General features: G+C 43.4%; 1 protein-coding gene across 9 annotated transcripts in view; it reads right to left on the bottom strand.

Annotated features, from left to right (window-relative positions):
* AFG1L (AFG1 like ATPase) overlaps positions 1-25320 on the bottom strand; it is a 198610-nt gene that overhangs the window by 164098 nt on the left and 9192 nt on the right. The window lies entirely within an intron of this gene.

Below are 25320 nucleotides of genomic sequence, written 5' to 3'. Positions count from 1 at the left end.
CAATGGCAGGTCAAATACAAATAGAGTGAATGCAAAGGGTTTAAGAGTTGTGGGTAGTTATGTGACACTTTCCAGCAGCCCATTTTCCCGTGGAAACAACGCAAAGTAGTTTAAAATCATGGTTAACATAGTATTTGTGGGATATTTGCTTAAGGCTGGAATTCCACTGAGGATTTTCTAGCAAAAACGCAGTAAAAAACACCCATTTTGCCACGTCCAGATGCAAGCTGCAAGTCAATAGTAAACTGCAAAATGCCAGATCCACTTGGCGTTTTTCAGTTTGGAATTTTTTTTAATCCTTTTGGCATTTTTCAGCTATTTTGGGCTCAGAGGCTGGTTTTCCAAAACGTCCTACAAAACCTAGTTTGAAATTTTTTGCACAGAAATTGTGGCGCTTTTCTCCCATAGAAGTCTATGTGGGTTTTAACTTTGGCGTTCTTGACGGCAGTTTTGATTCTTTTTTCGACTTTAGCGATCCAAAAAAAGTGATGGAGATACCTTTTTTTAATAAAAATTTCATAGGGTACCATTAAAAAATAAAAAAGCTACAGTAGTGATGGAAAGAATTGCATTTAACGAAATTTAACTTTTTTATAACTAAATTTTTATAAATTTTTAAACAGGGATCAATTTATGTGGGTGGGCAGGGCACTAAAAATGTAGCCGACAATAATAAAAATGTAGTGTGCGTTTTTTTGTTTAGTTTTTTAGGTAGTACTACTACTCACAACATGGAACACACTTTTCCATGATGGGAGTAGTAGTACCTGTACTAATTGACAGATCGCCCAGGGTCCGCTGCGATCCTCCAGTATAATGTTTAGATGCGGTTGGCCGCACTTCTCTGGTCCCCAGCACTGACGTATATATACACCTATTCATATTTCCCGCAGAGAGCTGTGATTGGTCAGATGGTTCCAGCCAATCACAACTCTCTGTGGGAAATATGAATAGGTGCATATATATGTCAGTGCAGGGGACCATAGAAGAGCGTCCGCCTGCATCTATACATTATACAGGAGGATCACAGCAGGTGTCATCAGTTACACTTGCTGCGATCTGTCTATTAATGCAGGTACTACAGCTCCCAGCATGGAGCAGAGTGTGCTCCATGATGGGAGTAGTAGTACCCGCAGTTAAGGACAGATCACAGCGGGTATAATTCCTGACATTTGCTGTGATCGTCCTTTCTATTGCAGAGATGTGGAGCGGCTTTCTCTAGCGCTCCACCTCTCTGCACTATATTCCGGCCAGTGATATGAATAGAACATCTCTCATTCATATTTCCTGCTGAGAGCTGTGATTGTCTGCAATCATCCGGCCAATCCCCACTCTGGGCGGAAAATATGAATGAGTGATGTGAATTTCTATTCACATCACTGGCCGGCCCGGAGTATAATGTAGACATGCGAGCGCTGTATAGAGCCGCTCTGCATCTCTGCTAAATTATGGACGATCTCATCTGGTGTCAGGAGCAACACTGGGGCGATCTGTCCATTAGTACTGGTACTACTACTCCCATCATGGACACACTTCATTAAAAATGTATTAAAATTTCGTTATAAAAAATAAAAATTTCGTTAAATACAGTACATTTTTTTTCATCCCTACTGCATCCTTTTTTTTATTTTTTTATTTTTTTCGTACCCAACAAATTTTGGAAAAAAACCACAAAGGGGACAAAAAAGGCAAATTCCACACAAAGGTGAAAACGCCAGAAAAACGCAGGGAAAAACAGTGCCAGTTTTTCTGCCCTTTTTCCTTGTGTTTTTAAGCATAAAAAAAAAAAAAAAACAGTGCAAAAACCTCAGTGGAATCCTAGCCTTAAAAGGCGTTATCCAGCAACAAAAAAGCAGAGCTAAGTTCTTCCACAAACAGCACCACACTTGTCCTCAGGTTGTGTGCAGTGTTACAACTTGGCTACGTTCACTTCAATATAACTGACGACAGATGTGGTGCTGTTTTTTAAACAAAATCACCTCCATTCTTTCAATCCTGGATAACCCCATTAACTAAAGGGAACTAAAAGGATTTCAGAAGTTACCCCACACAATGATAATTTGCAACGGGTTTTGCTACCATTCACATCAATGGGTCCGCAGAAAATCTGCAATAGTGGCAGATCTGCAGACACATTGAAGTGAATGGTAGCAGAACAAGCAGTGGGTTATCAGAGTGTGAACGTACCCATAAAAAGGACCAGATTCCTATTACCATTTTCCCTAGTCTCTCCCCCCCCCACCCCACTCCTGCAATCTGTTCTGTAAACATTGGCACAAGATATGTTGTCAATTTATAAAACACCAATTTTTAGCAAAAAAAAGGAGGGGAGAGACGGGGGAAAGGGGAAAATGGTATGCTGTCAGGTTAAAGGGGTTATCCAGGAATAGAAAAACAAAGCTAATTTCTTTCAAAAAATGCTTCCCCTCTGTCTCCTGGTTGTGTGTGTGGTTCTGCAGCTCAGTTCTATTGAAGTGAATGGAGCCAAGTTGTAATATCAGACACAACCTGGGGACAGACGTGGACCTGTTTTTTTTTTAAAGAAATTTGCTCTGTTTTTCTATTCCTAGATAACCCCTTTAAGTTTTTGAAGGACATAAGAGATCTTCTCCAACTGGCAATAAGACTTTATTACTAACTGATAGGTGGTGATGTATAACCTTCCTGAAGATGTACACTGCTCCAAAAAAATAAAGGTCAAATCACACTTCTGTGAAATCGCACTGTCCACTCAGGAAGCAACACTGATTGACAATCAATTTCACATGCTGTTGTGCAAATGGACCAGACAACAGGTGGAAATTATAGGCAATTACCAAGACACCCCCAATAAAGGAGTGGTTCTGCAGGTGGTGACCACAGACCACTTCTCAGCTCCTATGCTTCCTGGCTGATATTTTGGTCACTTTTGAATGCTGGCGGTGCTTTCACTCTAGTGGTAGCAGGAGGCGTAGTCTACAACCCATACAAGTGGCTCAGTTAGTGCAGCTCATCCAGGATGGCATATCAATGCGAGCTGTGGCAAGAAGGTTTGCTGTGTCTGTTAGCATAGTGTCCAGAGCGTGGAAGCGCTACTAGGAGATAGGCCAGTACATCAGGAGATGTGGAGGAGGCCGTAGGAGGGCAGCAACCCAGCAGCAGGACCGCTACCTCCGCCTTTGTGCAAGGAGAAGCAGGAGGAGCACTGCCAGAGCCCTGCAAAATGACCTCCAGCAGGCCACAAATGTGCATGTGTCCACTCATACAGTCAGAAAAAGACTCCATAAGGGTGGTATGAGGGCCCAACGTCCACAGGTGGGGGTTGTGCTTACAGTCCAACACCGTGCAGGACGTTTGGCGTTTGCCAGAGAACACCAAGATTGCCAAATTAGCCACTGGTACCCTGTGCTCTTCACAGATGAAAACAGGTTCACACTGAGTACATGTGACAGAGTCTGGAGACGCCATCGAGAACGTTCTGCTGCCTGCAACATCCTCCAGCATGACCGGTTTGGCGGTGGGTCAGTAGTGGTGTGGGGTGACTTTTTGGGGGGCCGCACAGCTCTCCATGTGCTTGCCAGAGGTGGCCTGACTGCCATTAGGTACCGAGATGAGATCCTCAGATCCCTTGTGAGACCATATGCTGTTGCAGTTGGCCCTGGGTTCCTCCTAATGCAACACAATGCTAGATCACATGAGGCTGGAGTGTTTCAGCAGTTCCTGCAAGAGGAAGGCACTGATGCTATGGACTGGCCCGCCCATTCCCCAGACCTGAATCCGATTGAGCACATCTGGGACATCATGTCTCGCTCCATCCACCGACACCACGTTGCTCCACAGACTGACCAGGAGTTGGCAGATGCTTTATTCCTTGTCTGGGAGGACATCTATCAGTAGACCACCTCATCAGGAGCATGCCCAGGCGTTGTAGGGATATCATCTCTATGGCAGAGCTGAAGCGCTGCCTTCGGCAATCTCCGGCTCTGCCATAGAGATGTATTGATGGGGCGTGACACCCGCTATCTGGCCAGAGAGCCTTGCCCCCGTACAGAGAGATCGCAGGGGGCCCCAGCGGTCGGACCCCCCCGCGATCTCAAACTTATCCCCTATCCTTAGGATAGGGGATACATTTTTCACCACTGTACTACCCCTTTAAGGACATTACAACAAAGTTGGATCAGCCTGTAGTTTGGTTTTCTACTTTGATTTTGAGTGTGACTCCATATCCAGACCTCCATGGGTTGATAAATTTGATTTCCATTGATAATTTTTGTGTGATTTTGTTGTCAGCACATTCAACTATGTAAAGACGAAAGTATTTCATATGATTAGTTCATTCATTCAGATCTAGGATGTGTTATCTTAGTGTTCCCTTTATTTTTTTGAGCATTGTACTTCTGACATATTCTGCAATACCACTGGAATGTATTATTAAGTATTTATCAAAGCTATTACTAAGGCCACTCAGATAAACCAAACCAGTTTCCACAATCTCATAGCAAAACAAACTGGTTTAAGAATTAGCTGTAAATCAAATGACTTAAATCCTCCTTTGTAAATAACTTGTAGACATGATCAAGGTGCTGCAACCATTTTTTCTCATACGTGTACATTAAACCCGAATGTTTAACTTTATTCTTTAACAGCCCGATAGATTTTTTTTTTCTTTGAATGTAAGATTTCCTTCTCTTGGATCCATCATTATCTCCTTAAAGAATCAGGGACAAATGATTCTAGCCAGAATTTGCTGTATAATTATTTCCTGAAAAAGCCCTAGCATTATATCACTTTCCACAAGGAACACTTCTCTGTTAAAGTAGACCACTTCATCGTCTGAGAACATTTTCTTAAGAATTAAGAATTGAACTGCCCAAGCAATGAAAATTGATTCTATCAAACTTCATCTAATGTAACTTTTTTTTAGAGCGAATACCAAATAAGAACATTTACTTAAACTCCCACAAAGGTTTAGGATAAAAAGTCAGTACTGTACTAGTATAAGGTACTGTAGTGGAAAAAAAAAAAATTATAATTTATTTTTTTTTTGCTTTTTATTCAAAGCATTTTTGGCATCAAAGGACAACTGTAGTGCAATATAACTTATCCCATAAGTTATAGATAGCGGGGGGTCCGATCGCTGGGGCCCCCCAGGATCTCCTCGACGGGCCCGCGGCAGTATGCTGGAAAGGGGGACTTCCGTCCCTGCATGACGCGGCGGCCGACACACTCCCTGCATGTACCCAATAGAGATACATGGAGGGGGCATGACTGCCGCGGCCCCATCCAGGAGATCCCGGGGGCCCCAGTGCTCAGACCCCCCTGCGATCTATAACTTATCCCCTATCCTTTCGATAGGGGATAAGTTATGTCGTGTGGAGTACTCCTTTAACAGCCACTTTTGACATGTGGATCAGACATGTCAAAAGTGTTAATTGCCCTGCATAGACTTCTATGCAGAGAAGTGAAAGGATCTCATGACCAGGGCTTGTAGAAGGCTACTTTAGAATAGTCCAGTGTTTTGCTCTTAGCTATTCTTGGGTGTTTTTAGCTGTGTGTTTCGGGTCTTTTTCCTTTTGGAGGACCCATGACCTGATACTGAGACCAAGCTTCCTGACACTGGGCAGCACATTTCGCTCCAGAATGGTTTGATAGTCTCAAGATTTCATTGTACCCAGTATAGATTCAAGACACCTTGTGCCAGATGTAGCAACGGCACCTCAAAACATAACCAAACCTCCTCCATGCTTCAGTCGGTACACTGTTCTTTTTGTTTGTATGCTTCATTTTTGCGTCTGTGCACATAGGGCTGATGTGACTTGCCAAAAAGCTCCAGTTTTGTCTCATTTGTCAAAAGGACAAGCCACAATGCTTCTGAGAGAATGTCCTTTAGACAGAGGAGTCAAAATTTGAGCTTTTTGGCACACGCATACTCGCACACGCAAAAATTTAAAATAAAAGGAAAACCACCATGGAGGAGGCTCAAGACTATCAAAGCATTCTGGAACAAAATCTGCTGCCCAATGTCAGGAAGTTGGTCATAGGTCATGGGTCCTCCAACAGGATAATGACCCAAAACACTTACTGTACATTGTTTGTACATAGCATAGAACAGTTCATAGCCTAGCATTTATACACAAAGGTCATATAGTTTTAATAAGCAGGCCTGTCACTATTTCATTTTATTTATTTCCAGAATACAAATTGAAACCCACATTCTACATAATGGCCCTCATTTACTAAGAAAATCGGGTTGTAAGTCTATGTTGCTTTCTTACCCGATTGCTTTTTTCCCCTGGTATTTATTATTATGTCGCATCCTGTTTGTCGCACTGGGTTTTGTTGGTTTTGGTTTCCAACTCCTCTGAGCTGTCGGGAAAAAATCCACAACAATTTAACAAATTCGGGTTGGAAACCTTTATAAATACGTGGGAAAGCTCAGAAATGTCGGGTAACGCCCCTTTTTCGGGTTTGGGAGAATCCACATCGGGTCCGTCGGGAAAAAATGACGCATCGTGTCGCAGACTGGCGCACGATGTCTGCGACATGGCGCAGACAAAGATGCGACAAAAAAACCCGACAAAAGAGGTCGGGTTTAGAATAGTAAATGAGGGCCAATGTCCACCAGAGTCTTGTGTCTTATTGCTACTTTCACACTGCCGCCGTGCTTTGACCTTAAACGGCCGTTAGGCTCTTTTCTTTTTCCCAGCCTTTAACGGCCGTTATCGGGACGGGGCACAACGGACAATAACTGGTCCCGATGGATCCCATTTACTATAATGGGATCCTTCTGGCACCGTTATTTTGTGGAGGGAGTAAAAGACAGCGAAAGCAGTATTTTTTCTCTCGCTATTCCCCGGGCTCCCCTGATGGCTGTCACACTGCCGTATGCTAACGGCAGTGTGAAAGAAGCCTAAGAGATAAAAGCAAGGAGGGGGTTCCACACCAGCTCACATAGTAGACAGAAGCAAGAAAAACCCTAGAGGACAGCTGATACAGACTGGAGAGAGGTGATCATACAATGCAGGAGCGAATTATTTCAGCTGTTTACAAGTAAAGAGAGAAAACAGAGCTCATAAAGCAATATGTAGAGACTGGAGAAGCAAAAGCAAGCAACATTTTTAATAATGAACTATTCATAAGAAGCAGGGTTTTTTTTAGTTTTAGTTTTTTAACACAACATAATTTTAAAGCAAGAATACATATTTTCAAAAAGGTATCTATAGCCTTTAAAGGGGTTATTCTAAGATTTAAAATTTTAACCTACACACAGGATATGTGATAAGGATCTGAATGTAGAAGACCTTAACCAGTTAATGGAGCATCAGGACCACTGCTCCAGTCACTTGCTAAAAGACTTCTGAAAATAGCACTACACTCAAATATCTTGGGAAGTTCCATAGTGAATGAATGGAGCTGCAGCTGAGCATGCACACTGAGCATTCAATTTGGTGACAAGGACCTTCATTCTATCGATCTATGGGGATCCCAGTGGTCAGACCTTTATGGATCAAATACTTAAATAGAGATGCTAGTTTAATTCTTGGGATAGCCCCTTGAAAGGGTACTCCAATGGAAAACATTTTTTTTTAAATCAACTGGTGCCAAAAAGTTAAACAGATTTGTAAATTATGTCTATTTAAAAATCTTAATCCTTCCAGTAGTTATCAGATGCTGTATGCTCCACAGGAAGTTCTTTGATTTTTGAATTTCCTTTCTGTCTGACCACAGTTCTCTCTGCTGACACCTTTGTCCATGTCAGGAACTGTCCAGAGCAGGAGAGGTTTGCTATGGGGATTTGCTCCTACTCCGGTCAATTCCTAACATGGACAGAGGTGTCAGCAGAGAGCACTGTGTTCAGACAGAAAGGAATTAAAAAATAAAAGAACTTCCCATGGAGCATACAGCAGCTGATAAGTACTGGAAGGATAAAGATTTTTAAATATAAGTAATTTATAAATCTATTTATAAAACTTTCTAGCACCAGTTGATTTAAAAAATATATATATGTTTTCCACCAGAGTATCCCTTTAAGATCTAACATGATAAAAATGTCTTGGGGCTTTTAGGACATACCATTCTGAAATCATAAATATTATTTATGGAGTTTGGTCCAACGTTTTAAGTTATAACAGCTTCTATTCTTCCAGGAAGATTTTCTATAAGATCTTAAGAGTGTGTTTGTGGGAATGTTTGACACATGAATCTAACACGGATGTTGGATGAAAGGGCTTAGTTTACAATCTCCATTCTAATTCAGTGGGGTTTAGGTCAGGGTTCTCTGTGGGGCAGTAAAGTTTTTCCACACCAAACCCAATCAACCATGCCTTTATGGACTTTGCTTTATGCACTGGGCACAGTCATGCTGGAACAGGAAAGGGTCTACCTTAAAGGGGTATTCCAGGATTTTTTTAAATTTGACTATTCTACAGGGGCTGTAAAGTTAGTGTAGTTCATAATATAGTGTCTGTACCTGTGTGTGACGGTTTTCTCACAATTCTTCTGTGATTTTCACCCCGCTATTTATTTTTACCAGCATACAAAATGACTGTTGTCTCAGATTTTTCCCAGGTTGTAATGCGATCGAGACCTGACCTCACTAGTCAGCTGATGACAGGGAGCCTGTCTGCTTCAATGGGTGGAGGGATCAATCTGCAACTAATGCAACAGCTGTAGGCACCCTGATTGAAAACCACAGGTCTTTTGTTTCAATGGGTGGGGTGGCTGATGTGTGAGAGGGGGGAAATGGAATTGTGGGATTTGTAGTCAAAAAAACATAAGTCAAACAAGAAATACAAGTTCACAAAAAGCTAGCCACAGTGTTATGGTAATCTCATGACATAGCCATTTAGCCCCAAAACAAGTGCAGCTCCTTCCTAAGCATGTCCATTACTGTCTGCCAGGTACGTACTAAAATCACCTTATGGTGGATAACCCCTTTAAATGCTTCCTGTCACCATCAATGAAATTTAACCCCTTAACGATGCAGGATGTATATTTACGTCCTGCGCCGGCTCCCGTGATATAAAAAAAAGTGTTAATAAAGGTCATTTAACCCCTTCCCTAATAAAAGTTTGAATCACCCCCCTTTTCCCATAAAAAAAATAAAACAGTGTAAATAAAAATAAAAATATGTGATATCGCCGCGTGCGTAAATGTCCGAACTATAAAAATATATTGTTAATTAAACCGCACGGTCAATGGCGTACACGTAAAAAAATTCCAAAGTCCAAAAAAGCGTATTTAGGTCACTTTTTATACCATTAAAAAAATTTATAAAAAGTGATCAAAAAGTCCGATCAAAACAAAAATCGTACCGATAAAAACTTCAGATCATAGCGCAAAAAATTAGCCCTCATACCGCCCTGTATGTGGAAAAGTAAAAAAGTTATAGGGGTCAGAAGATGACATTTTTAAACGTATACATTTTCCTGCATGTAGTTATGATTTTTTTCCAGAAGTGCGACAAAATCAAACCTATATAAGTAGGGTATTATTTTAACCGTATGGACCTACAGAATAATGATAATGTGTCATTTTTACCGAAATATGCACGGCGTAGAAGCGGAAGTCCCCAAAATTTACAAAATGGCGTTTTTTCTTCGATTTTGTCGCACAATGATTTTTTTTTTCTGTTTCGCTGTGAATTTTTGGGTGAAATTACTAATGTCACTGCAAAGTAGAATTGGTGACGCAAAAAAATAAGCCATAATATGGATTTTTAGGTGGAAAATTGAAAGGGTTATGATTTTTAAAAGTAAGGAGGAAAAAACGAAAGTGCAAAAACTGAAAAACCCTGAGTCCTTAAGGGGTTAAAGGGGAATTCCAGGAAAAAACTTTTTTTTTTAATATCAACTGGCTCCAGAAAGTTAAACAGATTTGTATATTACTTCTATTAAAAAATCCTAATCCTTCCAGTAGTTATCAGCTGCTGAAATTGAGTGCTTCTTTTCTGTCCAAAGCATTAGAGGTTTGTTATGGGGATTTGTTCCTACTCTGAACAGTTCCTGAGACCAGTAGAGGTGTCAGCAGAGACCATTGTTGTCAGACAGAAAACAACAACTCAACTTCAGCAGCTAATAACTACTGGACAGCTTAAGATTTTTTAATATAAGTAATTTACAAATCTGTTTAACTTTCTGGAGCCAGTTGATATAAGAAAAAAAGTTTTTTCCTGGAATACCCCTTTAATATATTATAGATTAGCCTATATGAATTACCTTTCTAATATACTTCTTAATAAAATTGTGTAACTTTATGTGTTAAATTACCCCTTAAGGACGGACCCATTTTTTACCTTAATGACCAGGCTCTTTTTTTTTTTTTTTATTTGACATGTGTCTCTTTATAAATGGTAATAACTTTAGAACGCTTTGTCTGAGCAGAGCGATTCTGCTATCGTTTTTTCGTGACATATTGTACTTTACATACCGTAAGTGGTGCATTTTTGTTGACACGTGCAGCATTTTTTGTGAAAAACTTCAAAATATTGTGAAAAACTGGAAAATTTCTGACGTTTTTAATTAATTTTTTATGGTGTACACTGTACGGTAAAAGTGATGTTATACTTATTCTGTGGGTCAGTACGATTACGGCGATACCCATTTTATATAGCTTTCTATGTTCTTTTTCCTTTTCTGAGCAAAATTATTTTTCTGGCACTCATTTTCCAACAGCCGTTACTTTTTTATTTTTCGTCTGACGCCATTGAGTAAGGGCTTATTTTTTTGTATGATGAGCTGTACTTTTCATTGGTATTATTTTTGCGATACGTGCTACCTTTTGATCTTTTTTATTCCGCTATTTGTACCAAAATTGGCGAATTTTAGTTTTTTATGACGTTCACCGTACGTGATAATTTACATTATAGTTTTATAGTACATGTCATTATGGACGTGGTAATACCTATTATGTATATGATTTGTGTTTTTGATCTTTTCTGGTGATAATTCAGGGCTTTAATTGGGAAAGGTTTTTTTTATTTTTTATTTTTTTTTTTTATTTTTTTTTTACACTTCATAATTTTATTTAAGAACTTTTTATTTATTTTTTTACACTTTTTACTGGTTATACTATGCTGCAATACATTTGTACTGCAGCACAGTAAGACCCGATAAGCTGCACACAGTACAGCCTGTGCGATCCAGCCTGTGGCTGGATCTCACAGGCTTCCATAGCAGGCAGACAGGAGGTCATGATCTGACCTCCTGCTGCCATAGCAATCAACAACGACCCGCGATCGTATTGCGGCACCGCCCTTGGTGAACACGCTCCCCCTGTCAACACCATAGATGCCGTGATTAGGATTGATCATGGCATCTATGGGGTTAATGCTGCAGCGGGACTCCGGCTGTGATTGACAGCCAGGTCCCACCGCTGCAGTGCAGGAGATCGCTAGGACATGTGCAGACGTCCCAGCTCACGAACGTGTCAGGTGCTGAGACGTATGCATACGTCCTATAGCGGGAAGGGATTAACCCCTTAAGGACCGGAGGTTTTTCCGTTTTTGCATTTTCGTTTTTTGCTCCTTGCCTTTAAAAAATCATAACTCTTTCAAATTTACACCTAAAAATCCATATGATGGCTTATTTTTTGCGCCACCAATTCTACTTTGTAATGACGTCAGTCATTTTGCCCAAAAATCTATGGTGAAGCGGGAAAAAAAATCATTGTGCGACAAAATTGAAAAAAAAAAACGCTGTTTTGTAACTTTTGGGGGCTTCCGTTTCTACGTAGTACATTTTTCGGTAAAAATGACACCTGATATGTATTCTGTAGGTCCATACGATTAAAATGATACCCTACTTATATAGGTTTGATTTTGTCGGACTTTTGGAAAAAATCATAACTACATGCAGGAAAATTAATACGTTTAAAATTGTCATCTTCTGACCCCTATAACTTTTTTATTTTTCCGTGTATGGGGCGGTATGAGGGCTCATTTTTTGCGCCGTGATCTGAAGTTTTTAACGGTACCATTTTTGCATTGATAGGACTTTGGAATTTTTTTGCGCGCACGCCATTGACCGAGCGGTTTAATTAATGATATATTTTTATAATTCGGACATTTCCGCACGCGGTGATACCACATATGTTTATTTTTATTTTTATTTACACTGTGTTTTTTTTTTTATTGGAAAAGGGGGGTGATTCAAACTTTTAATAGGGGAGGAGTTAAATGATCTTTATTCACTTTTTTTTTTCACTTTTTTTTTGCAGTGTTATAGGTCCCATAGGGACCTATAACACTGCACACACTGATCTTCATTATTGATCACTGGTTTCTCATAAGAAACCAGTGATCAACGATTCTGCCGCATGACTGCTCATGCCTGGATCTCAGGCACTGAGCAGTCATTCGGCGATCGGACAGCGAGGAGGCAGGTAGGGGCCCTCCCGCTGTCCTGTCAGCTGTTCGGGATGCCGCGATTAGCCGCGGCTATCCCGAACAGCCCGACTGAGCTAGCCGGGAACTTTCACTTTCACTTTTAGCCGCGCGGCTCAGCTTTGAGCGCGCGGCTAAAGGGTTAATAGCGCGCGGCGCTGCGCGCTATTAGAGGCGGGTCCCGGCTTCACTATGACGCCGGGCCCGCCATGATATGACGTGGGGTTACTGTGTAACCCCGCGTTATATCAGAAGAGCAGGACCAATGACGTACCGGTACGTCATTGGTCCTTAAGGGGTTAAAAGATTGGTCACCAGGGGTCCTCCTTCTGGCCCTGCCTCCAGTAGCCTGGCAGAGACAAAAGTCAGGAAATGCAGGTGGGACCTCAGCTCAGCACAGTGTATAGAGTGTATAGATCTAAATAGTTTATCTTTCTTTTCCTGAGCTACAAAACTACAACTTCCAGCAAGCCTGGACAGCCAAAGGCGTTGAGTTGTAGTTTTGCAACAGCTGGAGGCACCTTAGTTGGGAAACACTGCTGTAAAGTCATGAAGCCTTCAGTGCATAGTGCTGAATATTGTGCTAAACATTGCAGGAATGTGGGGGGGGGGAAAAAAACTACTTGTCCGATAAAATAAAACGGAACACACTCTACTTGTCCCTCATGAAAATATTTATCAAGATCATGACAGGTAATCTTTAAACTGTTCCCACAAAGTAAGAAGTATACAATTATTTTAACTGTCTTGCTATACTTAAGTGTTAGGGTAAGGTCATGGACATGGCATATTTTGCTGTGTATTTTCCTTTATACTGAAGAAAATGGGTATCAAAATACCTATTGACTTCAATGAGTAGGAAAATACGCAGCAGCAAAATACGTCATGTGTGACCCTACCCTTCACTGAAACTAAGGGGCATAGGTGAAACCCTGAAAAACAACCTCATAGCATTATTCCTCCTTCATCCGACACTTTAAATTGTACTTGATGATGTAAGACTGGCATGTAGTTTAAAGGGTACCTTTCAGCAAAAAAAAAAACTTTTAATATTTTACAGATTAATGTATGCAGACTAACTTTTACAATATCATGTTATCAAAAAATATGCTTCTTTCTATTTAATTTTCCACTTTGAAAAAATGACCACTAGGGGTCTCCCTACCAGTTCTGGCCACAAGCTTTATTTTATTTTATTTTTTTATTTCAGACTCATGCTGGAGTCCTAAATCTCAGACTGCAGCCGGGACACAGACAAGCTCAGCACTGCTCCCTGCTCTCTGGCATTCACATTGGTGTGGTTGCACTGCGGCGGTCATTGTCACGGTGATGCTTTGTATGTGGGGTGGTGTGGCCCGGAGCCAGGGGCTTATTCGGGCAGCAGTGTGAATGCCTGGCCACTGGGTTGCTCCCGCTGTGGGCATGGTGTTGCAGTGGTGCTAGCCGCCCCTCGGCGCTACACCAATGTTGGGTTAGGGACCCACTCTAAATAGGTGGCCTTGACGTGGCGAGTGGACTTGTACTTTTTGATCAAAATGTATACTAACTACCTGTGAGTGTTTGAATTTATACTGAGAAGCAAGTAGATCAAAATACAAATTGTGGATGTGCGGCTGTGTTTTTTTTTTTTTTTCTATTTTTGTTTTAAATAGAAAGAAGCCTATTTTTTTATAACATGCAATTGGAAAGTTATTCTGCATACATTAATTTAGAATATATCAAAAAGTTTTTTTGATGAAAGGTACCCTTTAATGCCAGATGATGTATAGAACTCTGCAGATGTTGAGTCAGCAGAATGTTGGTGAATTTTATGTCACTCAGCACTTGACAACTCCGCTCTGTAATCTTTTTTTTTATTTTTTTTTTTATTCGTTTTATTAAATAGGAAATAAAGACAACAAAACATGAAAAAAAAAAAAAAACTATTGACTCCACACAAGCCATTGTGACACACGACAAAATACCCACGCAGGGGTGAAATAGTTGTACAGAAATAGACATATCGTACAGCATTCAAACATGTTACAAATCCCGTAATAAAAGTGCACCTCGAACTTATAAGGCAAACGCTACTATCAGGACCATCTATCATTGGGTGCTTACTGTGTCATAATGCCATCAATAAACCAACTAAAGGAAAAGGAAATAAAAAACAAAACCCGGAAAATATGAAATAAAAAGGGGGAGGAAAGAAAAGAAGGGAGGGGGGGGCGGCTGGGGGGGGCAAAGAAAAGAAAACAAACAAAGAATAAGAATATAGAGAGGGACAGCGGCAGGTAAGAGGAAACAGAGGAGAAAAAGGGAGTGGCACAGGAAAGGGAAAGTAAAGAAAAACAAGGAAAAGAAGAAGAGGGACTGGTGGAGAACCCCCTAAAGGAATAACAATCAACTTCTAAGTCAGGGTGGAGCGCGAGACAGTAACGCGTCCCTAGATGATCGGAAATCATGAGATGAGAACAGAGTGTCAGTTGACGCACACCACACTCCCCATACCTTTTCAAATTTCGCCGCACATTTCCGGTGTTTATAAACCATACGCTCAAATGGTAACACAGTGTTAATCAATCCCTTCCACGTAGACATAGTAGGAGGTCTAGGGTCCATCCACTTCAAAGCTATGGCTTTGCGGGCCATAAATAGCGATTCTCGAAGCAAAACCCGAGTGAAAGGGGGCCAGTGTTCCTCATCAAAAATACCAAACTAGCAGGGCAGGGGCGCCCGGGGGACAGATCTACCCAATAGGGTCGAGAGAAAGGAAGTCACCTCTCCCCAGAAAGAGCGTACATATGGGCAGGACCAGATAAGGTGCCAGAAATCCGCCCTAGGGGAGCTACATCTATGACACTGGTCACTGAGTTCTACCCATACAACATAACCTAATCGGTGTAAGGTAGCAACTATGAATAATATAGAGCTGGGTGATCTTGTTATTTGCAGCAGGGGACACCAATGTGTGGGATAATTGAATCTCCTGCCACTGTTCCTCTTTCATAGTAGGTACATGAGATCTCCAGTATGCCTCAGCAGGGAGAGGCGTCCTAGCATGTTTAGTCTCAATAATATGAGAGTAGAGAGCAGAGACTAGCCCACCAGGTCCCTGAGACCAGAGGACTCCTATCAATGGATAATCAGAAATTTTTGTAGTGGACGGGGGAAATTGAGACAGGAGGGCATGACGCAACTGCAGGTATTTATAAAAAGTTGTCCGAGGTAAGTCATGTTTGTCCTGTAACTGGGTAAAAGAGGAAGGAACATTATCAGAATACAAGTGGGACAGTTCTCTGATTCCATGGGTCTTCCAGAAAGTCGGGTCCAAGTCCGTCGTCAAGTGCGTCAGATACGGGGCATCCCAAAGAGGGAGGTCAGTCGCTATGTCCCTAAAATCGTGGAGCTGCCTAACCATCCTCCAAACCTGGGAGGCCAGGCGATGGAGAGGCAAAAGTCTGCCTCCACCAGGAGAAGGCCTGGCCCGCAAAATGGGTCTGATGAGTGTAATGGGCAAGATGGTGTTCCGAGTTGGGCAATGGCTCATTCCTGACCCATGAGCGAATAAACCTCAATTGTCCCGCCAAATAATACACCTGGAAGTCCTGGAGGGCATAACCCGCCCGGGCCTTCATGCGTTGCAAAGTCGTCAACTTCAATTTGGAACGGGAGTTACCCCAGATAAAAGAGGGCAGAAGGGAGTAAAGGGATTTAAAGAAAGACATTGGAACAGGGGTAGCAGCGTGCTCCAAGATATAAAGGCATTTAGGCAATATGATAATTTTGATCAAATTAATCCGGCCAGGAACAGAGAGGGGCAAGGTACTCCAGATCCTAAATTTCTCTCTGATCAGGGAAAGAAGTGGGAGGGAATTCAATGTAAAATCGTTAGACATATCTCGATGCACCAGAATGCCCAAATACTTAAACTGTTCGACCACCTGGAGGCCCGCAAAAACGGTGGGCCACCCAGAAGGCAGAAGAGGAAGTAAAAAGGACTTGGACCAGTTGATAAGGAGACCAGAAAACACCCCAAAGTCATCAATCCTGGAAATGGCCAGGGGAAGGGAGGTACGAGGGTTACTTAAGAACAGATCCATATCGTCGGCATATAAGCCGACCCGGTCCTCCCTACCGCCGTACGCTATACCGGAGATATCCCCGTCCTGTCTAAGTTGGATCGCCAGAGGCTCCGCCGCTATAGCATACAACAGGGGCGAAAGCGGGCACCCCTGCCGGGTGCCCCTCCCCAGGCTAAAGAAAGCAGAACAAATCCCATTAACGCAAACTTGCGCCCTGGGATTTGTATAAAGGACACTGATCCAGCGAATGAACTAAGGTCCAAAGCCAAACTGCTGTAGGACTGCCAGGAGATAAGGCCATTCAACTGGATCGAAGGCCTTGGCCGAGTCAAGCGAAGCCAAGGCCCAGTCCTCCTCCAATGCCGTCCCCAACTGCACTGCCGTCTGGACTCTCCTAATGTTATCCGTGGTGGACCTGCCCGGCATAAAGCCGGATTGATCCTCATGTATGATGGACCTAATACACTTGTTCAGACGTAGGGCCAAGATCTTGGTAAGTATTTTGTAGTCAATATTAAACAGCGATATTGGCCTATAGGACCCGCACTCTAAGGGGTCCTTGTCAGGCTTAAGGAGGATCACTACGGTAGCTTCACATAAGGATGCCGGCAAGGACTCCGATGCGAACGCGTTGCTGTACATAGACTGCAAACATCTGGCCACCTGAGGGAGATATCTAACATATACTTCCAAGGGAAGCCCATCAGGACCAGCTGCCTTGCCCTTGTTCCTCTCTGTCACCGCCTCCTCAATGTCCTCAATCGTAATGTCCCTGTCCAAGTCCTCCCTGTCCGTATCCGTCAGTCTGTGAAATGTTATCTGAGCCAGATAGTCCATCAAATCGGCAAAATGCAAAGAATAGGGGGAGCAGCTTTGTCCTGTCTCACTAAATGAGCCAAAAGCTTACTGGATTGGTTGCCATGCTCAAAGAAAAATTGTTTAGAAAAGAACAACTTACGGTTCATTTTCTCAGTAAGATGTTGTAAATATGTCCTTCCCATGGCAAGCCAAGCTTCCCTGCAGGCATCCGAGGGGTCCTCTGCATACATGGCCTCCAACTCAGCACACTGTTTAGCTAATTCCTCCTCCCTAACAGATGTCTCCCTCTTCAGGTAAGAGATAGATGACCTAAGGCAACCTCGTAAATACGCCTTTAGAGTTTACCACAAAATACCTGGGTCCGTCTCACTGTCATGTGTCCCAAGAAATACCTGCAGTTGGTCAGGGATCCTGTCCACCGGGTCTAAAAGCTGCAACCAAAAGGGGTGCACCTTCCATCTCCCATGAGCTGAAATAGAAGGAACAGTAACAGTAAAAATCAATATTGCTCTAGTATGATAAAATATCTCGGACACCAGTCCCGCCCAAGCAGAGGAGCCAAAGGCGTGATCTACACGGGATAAGGAATTATGACCTAGGGTGTAACAGGAGTAAACTCTAACAGTTGGGTGTCTAACCCTAAAAAGGTCAATCCAACTCACCTCCTGCATAAAAGCCATGAAGGGATTGGGGCCCCCGGAGGGGTTACCCAGGCCCACCAAATGGCAGTCCATGGCCACACTGGGGATTATATTAAAATCCCCCATACACAAACAATTGACCCCTGGGTACGCCGCCGCAAATTATATCGCTATATGAAAAACCTCCAACGTATCGGGTGGGGGGTTGTATATACCGATCAGTACCAGGGGAGTGCTATTCACAAAGGCGTGGACTAGGATAAAGCGGCCCTGAGGGTCAATCTTGACTGTAATGGGTTCCCATCTAAGAGATCTATGGATCAGCAGGGAGACACCCCGTGAGAACGACGTGTGGCAGGAGTGTGCCTGCCATTGCACCCACGGCCTTCCCAGGAGGTGACACCGAGACGGAACCATGTGCGTCTCCTGTTGACACACTATATGCGGCTGAAACTTCTGAATATGTGAAAAAACTTACACCCTCTTCCCTGGGGCCCCTAAACCTCTGACATTCCACGACATTACTCGATAAGTAGCCATCATTTAAAGCAACATAGGTAAGCATGAGACAGGAAGTTAATACCCTCCCAAAAAAAAAAGGCATCATATACAACATATTCCTCCGTAAGGTATAGAGAAGTGCAGGCCAAAAACAATAACCATTTGTAAACCCAATAAATGAGAGACCGTAGCATCTCATAGAAACACATAGTCTGTAACCAAGTCCTATGCACTCACAACTGCAGCAGGTGCACTACAGTCCGTAGATGTTATAAAGGTGACTCTGTATGCGGGGATGAACCTGGGATGTTGAGTATAAAACAAACCCCTCCACCCCACCACCGGAAATGGCCATAACATTATCCCATAAGGGCAGGGGAAACGTATATTAGCAATAAACCAGAAAAAAGGGCAATGGAGCCATGGAGGAAAACAGTTGAAATACTCAAGCGTTTATGCGGGGAGAAGCTCCTCTTCTTCTGCGTAGCCAGTCCAATGCCTCCGCCGGATCGTTAAAGAAGACTGCCCGATCGCCATCAGCCACCCTCAGGTGGGCGGGGTATGCCATGGAGTAAGATATTTGCAGTTCCCGAAGTTGAGCCTTGACAGTGGTGAAGGTTGCTCTCCTTTTCTGTAGGTCTGCGGAAAAGTCCGGAAAGAAGGATACTGCCCCTCAGCTCGCTCAGGTAGTCCTATAATGCAAATGTTGTTCCTACGCAGTCTATTTTCCAGATCGCCCTGTTTCTGCTTACACAGGGATAGCTGCGTCTCCAGGGTAGAAATAGTATTCGGCATCGGGGAGACAGTATCCTCCAAGGCGGAAATGCGATTCTCGGCCTGCACCAACCGGCCACGCACATTCTGTAAGTCCTGACGTAGCAGGCCCACATCTACCTTCACTTCCTCCAGTTTTCCAGTAAGAGTCGCCTGACACGACGCGATCGCCGGGAGGAGCTGGTCCGACACTTGTTTCAAGGTAAGTTCAGGGTCAGGAACCTCGGGGCTCTCGGGCTCAGGCCGGCCATCCTCCATCTCCGGAGCTGCGCAGGCCGCTCCACCGTCGCCATCTTGGACAGGGCCTCTGGCGTAGTCTTGGAGCTTTTCAACAGCAGATTTGTCCTTAGTCCGGTTCTGGTCTGTTCTATTAGTACGGCCCATGTTGTCGGTACAACCAGGTGGTGGATCGGGAGTCAGGATATTAAGCAGGAGGAAGAAATCCCAGGTTTGGTGCGGGAGCTACCGCTACATGCGACTGCTCAGACCGCTGCACAAGCCACGCCCCCCGCTCTGTAATCTTATGTGGTTTGTCGATTTTCAATGGTCCATAAACATTTCTACTTTTCAATAATATTTTATGAATTGTGGAAGACATTTCAGACACTGACCTGTTACAACGTTGGCATACTATTACAGTACTAAACTGGAATTCAGAGAACTCTTTAGAACAACCTATTCCGAAAGGCCGACTAAATTGGAAAGTGGTTGATTTTATACACATCTGTAGCAACTGGACTGAAAGAAACCGCTGAATATGTTTATTTTGCCTTCAAACGCTCCAGTGTATTTGTAGCCATTTTACCACAAAGTAATTAAAGGGGTACTCCGGCGCTAAGACATTTTATCCAAAGGATAGGGGATAAGATGCCTGATCCGCCCCCTCAATGCAAGCCTATGGGAGGGGGCGTGACAGCTGTCACGCCCCCTCCATAGGCTTGCATTGAGGGGGCGAAGCGTGACGTCACACGGGGGGGGGGATAAGATGTCTTAGCGCCAGAGTACCCCTTTAAAGGTGTAGAGCTAAGCGGAGCTACCCTCACCTGATGTCAAAAAAGGAAGCTTACTCTGGCACAAGTAAAGAGTAGTACAGAACATGTAGTACCTCCCTGTTCTGTAGAAGACGCCACCAGACACCAGTCAGTGCATGCACTTCAGGTATACATGTTTTACCAGTAAAATGTCCATTCTAATTGGTCAGTTTTTCCAGCCACTGAAATGTTTTGCAGATCTGGACTGTCCATAGCATTGTATGTGGAATCTGGTTTCAAGTTACAATGGTCCAGAAAAGACCACAGTATGCTGAAATTATTGTAACCTGAGGCCATTGTAAGTTGAGGGATCACTGTATAGGTTGAACTAGATGGGTGTTTATCTTTTTCCAACCCTACGATATATGTTACTGGATATGTCAGTTTTTCCCAACCAGGGTGCCTCCAGGTGTTGCAAAACTACAACTCCAAGCATGCCTGGACAGCCTTTGGCTGTCCAGGCACGCTGGGAGTTGTAGTTTTGCAATATCTGGATGTGCCCTGGTTGGGAAACACTAGTATACATACTGGTTGGTTATCTAGACAGTAGGCCCAGATTAATCAAACTATGCGAGAGAAAAAGTGGAGTGATTTTCCCAGAGCAACCAATCACAGCTCAGCTTTCACTTTACCAGAGCTCATTAGCTGAGCTGTGATTGGTTGCTGTGGAAAAATCTCTCCACTTTTTCTCTCACACAGTTTGATACATCTGGGCCATATATATATATATATATATATATATATATATATATATATATATATATATATATATATCATTCTCATAAATATCACTATAATGTAGTTTAGCTTTTCATAATTTTAATGAGTTCACTACTGTAGATTTCAATAGTAAACTAACCTCCGCAAAGACTTTACCACAGCTGAAATTTCACTTGCGCAGCGGAAAATCCGCAATTGAAGGAAAAACCGGGCAACGCCGGGTACTCAGCTAGTGTGTGTGTGTATGTGTATATATATATATATATATATACACACACACACACACACATTGAACATTGGTGGACTGGCACTACAAGTAATGTTACAGTCCTAACTTGTAATGTTGCAGTCCTAAGTGTTTACATATGAACTGACTGTGTGGTACATAACCTTGCACACTATATTGTGAGCTAATCTTTGTACCTTGCAGGAATTTGTCCTTGTGTTGACCTTTGGGACCTGCGCAACACTACTTCTGGAGAGTCTGGAATGCCTTCATCTTTGGCAGCTCTTGGAACCTCTGGAACGGCAACTGGCTCTTCCTCAGCGAACTAGGGAGCTGGTATTAGTCCAGGACTAGTTGGATTTGGAATCGCTGGAAGCAGTGGTGGAGAGACTGGTGACAGGGTCGGCACTCTAGAGACGGGGGTATAAGCTGGAGCCAACGGTGAAAAGGCGTGGACTGGTGTGGAGATTAGTGTCGGTTGGACCGGCCCCCGGGTTGGTGAGACACAGAAGATCGCAGGCTGACTCAGAAAACAAGGGGAAATCCATAGATGGATCCCTTCACCTGGGACGTACTCTCTCGCAGGTCTGACGGCTGGAAGAGATGGTGCTGGGAGCACTGGCAGATCTTCTCTTAGACACAACTTGATCCAGTTTCGGTGAACAACTTACGGCTCATACCCATGCTTTTGTACTTCATACGCATCAGAATCTGGATAGGGTATGGCCGTCACTGTGTACGGTTCTGTCTCCCAGACAGATTCTAACTTATGGGTTCTTGGAAACTTCCGCAGCCACACTTTGTCGCCCAATGGAAGTGCCTTGGCAGAGGCATGACTATTATAATCCTGTCGTTGTCTTTGCTGAGCCTCGTCCATCTTCTTGCCGACAATTTCTTTGGCTTCTTCTCTGGTGTTCAGAGACCCACTCCAGGGAGGCATGCGGAGAGTTGTTGAATGGGGCTTGGAGCCCAAATATTCGGTCTTTAGGCAGCTGTCCATGTCGCACCATCATGAAGTAGAAAGGGGTGTACCTCGTAGAACAGTGGACTGTTATTATAGCTCTCCAATAGTTCGGGCAGCAGTAGGGGCCACTCTTCTTGTCTTGACACAGAGGCTGCTCGCAACATGTGGATAAAGACTTGATTGATGTGCTCACTGTGCCGCTTTTCATAATATTAATGAGTTCACTACTGTAGATTTCAATAGTAAACTAACCTCCGCAAAGACTTTACCACAGCTGAAATTTCACTTGCGCAGCGGAAAATCCGCAATTGGAACCCATTGACTCCAATGGGTAGCACCATGATCCACTTACAGATTTTCCTCTGTGGAAATTCCGCTTTGATAATGCTACAGCAGAAAATCCACCAGAGAATTTCAGCTGCGGGACGTGTGACCCTACTCTAAAGGGGTATTCCAATCTGGCATATCCACTTAATGCCATAAATATCTCATAGACATGGGTTCAACCCTGCCCCTATCTTTAGATCGAGGGTTCCCTGGCTACTTCTGGTCAGTTTGCAGCTGCCAGTAGTGGTCTGAAAGCAGCTGAGCGGGATGTTCACACAGTTTACATAGAGGTTAAAGGGGTACTCCGGTGAAAAAAAATTTTTTTTTTTTTTTTTATTAACTGGTGCCAGAAAGTTAAAACAGATTAGTAAATTACTTCTATTAAAAAAATCTTTATCCTTCCAGTACTTATTAGCAGTTGAATGCTACAGAGGAAATTATTTTCTTTATGAATTTCTTCTTTGTCTTGTCTACAGTGCTCTCTGCTGACACCTGATGCCTGTATCAAGAACTATCCAGAGCAGGAGAAAATCCCCATAGCAAACCTATGCTGCTCTGGACAGTTTCTGACACGGACAGAGGTATCAGCAGAGAGCACTGTGGTCAGACAGAAAGGAAATACAAAAAGCAAAGAATTTCTTCTGTAGCATTCAGCTGCTAATAAGTACTGAAAAGATAAAGATTTTTTTAATAGAAGTAATTTACAAATCTAAATTAAAAAATATTAACCACACCTCAAGAACTTTACCATACCAAATGGTACACAATGATAAATGGAGACAGATTGTATGAATCAAATGTAAAAATGTATTACATATCCTAAACAATTAATCATAAAATAAATGGTGCATATAACAAAGAAAATAAATAAATGAGGTAAAATAATTAGAATATTGAACTATTTGATACTGTTATTACCATTGGGCCCTAATGGCAACTGTGCTGCTCTGCTATTAGATAGTTGGTGCACTTTTGGTTGATAATCCGGCAATGCTAATTTTCCAGCACTTTGGAATGTTCAAATAAATTTATATTATTCAGCATGTGATGTCAAGCAATAGATAAGAATCAGATGTCGAACAGTCTTTTAGATAGTTATAGTAGACCACCTACAATGAATTCAGTTGTTATATCTCACCGGGTATATCGGCCACTGGTCCCGTGCTGTGATGAACCGAAAGTAAAGTCCTGCGGTATCAAATATAGTGCAAAATTCTAAGTATTTTACCTCATTTATTTATTTTCTTTGTTATATGCACCATTTATTTTATGATTACCGTATATACTCGAGTATAAGCCGACCCGAATATAAGCCGAGGCCCCTAATTTCACCACAAAATCCCAGGAAAAGTTATTGACTCGAGTATAAGCCTAGGGTGGGAAATACATTATCCCCCTCTTCATCATCCCCTTGTCATCATCCCACACCCCCTCTTCATCATCCCCTTGTCATCATCCCACACCCCCCCTTCATCATCCCCGTCATCATCCCACACACCCCCTTCATCATCCCCTTGTCATCATCACCACATGTCATCAGCCCCCCCCCCACCTTCATCATCACCGCTTGTCAATGTCTGATACAGTGGTCTTCAACCTGCGGACCTCCAGATGTTTCAAAACTACAACTCCCAGCAAGCCCGGGCAGCCATCGGCTGTCCGGACTTGCTGGGAGTTGTAGTTTTGAAACCTCTGGAGGTCCGCAGGTTGAAGACCACTGCGGCCTTCGACATCATCCAGCCCCCCCCCCCCCTCTCATTCCCTTTAGTTTTGTACTCACCTCCGCTCGGCGGGACGTTAGGGTGCGCTGGTCCGGTGGGGAGGTCGTCCGGTGGGATAGTGGTTCCGGGCTGCCGTCTTCACCGGGGGGGCCTCTTCTCCACGCTTCGGGCCCGTCATAGAGGCGTTGGTAATGAACGTCCCTCTGCATCGTCGTCAAGGCAACGTGACTATTCCAGGGCCGGGCCCGAAGCGCGGAGAAGAGGCCCCCCCGATGAAGCCCGGAACCACTACCCCACCGGACCAGCGCACCCTAACGTCCCGCCGAGCGGAGGTGAGTACAAAACTAAAGGGGGTGAGAGGGGGGGGGGCTGGATGATGTCGAAGGCCGCAGTGGTCTTCAACCTGCGGACCTCCAGAGGTTTCAAAACTACAACTCCCAGCAAGCCCGGACAGCCGATGGCTGCCCGGGCTTGCTGGGAGTTGTAGTTTTGAAACATCTGGAGGTCTGCAGGTTGAAGACCACTGAGGGCGGAGAGTTCACTCGAGTATAAGCCGAGGGGGGCGTTTTCAGCACGAAAAATCGTGCTGAAAAACTCGGCTTATACTCGAGTATATACAGTAATTGTTTATGATATGTAATACATTTTTACATTTGATTCATACAATCTGTCTCCATTTATCATTGTGTATCATTTGGTATGGTATTTTTTAATTTATTTTTTCCATATATTTGGTCGGTGAGGATCGATCTTATTAAGCACATATACCTCGGATTTTGGTTGTGAGCTGCACACATATTTCTCTAATTTACAAATCTGTTTAAAGGGGTACTCCGGTGCTTAGAAATCTTATCCCCTATCCAAAGGATAGGGGATAAGATGCCTGATCGCGGGAGTCCCGCTGCTGGGGACCCCCGTGATCTTGCATGCGGCACCCCGCGGGACTCCCGCGATCAGGCATCTTATCCCCTATCCTTTGGATAGGGTATAAGATGTCTAAGCACCGGAGTACCCCTTTAAACAGATTTGTTGAGCTGCACACATATTTCTCTAATTTACAAATCTGTTTAAAAGGGTACTCCGGTGCTTAGACATCTTATCCCCTATCCAAAGGATAGGGGATAAGATGTCTAAGCACCGGAGTACCCCTTTATCTTTCTGGCACCAG

The sequence above is a fragment of the Hyla sarda genome, chromosome 3, assembly GCF_029499605.1.
Source record: "Hyla sarda isolate aHylSar1 chromosome 3, aHylSar1.hap1, whole genome shotgun sequence".
Classification (NCBI taxonomy): Eukaryota; Metazoa; Chordata; class Amphibia; order Anura; family Hylidae; genus Hyla; species Hyla sarda.
Note: the sequence above shows the minus strand (reverse complement) of the source record. Positions and strands in the feature narration are given on the sequence as shown.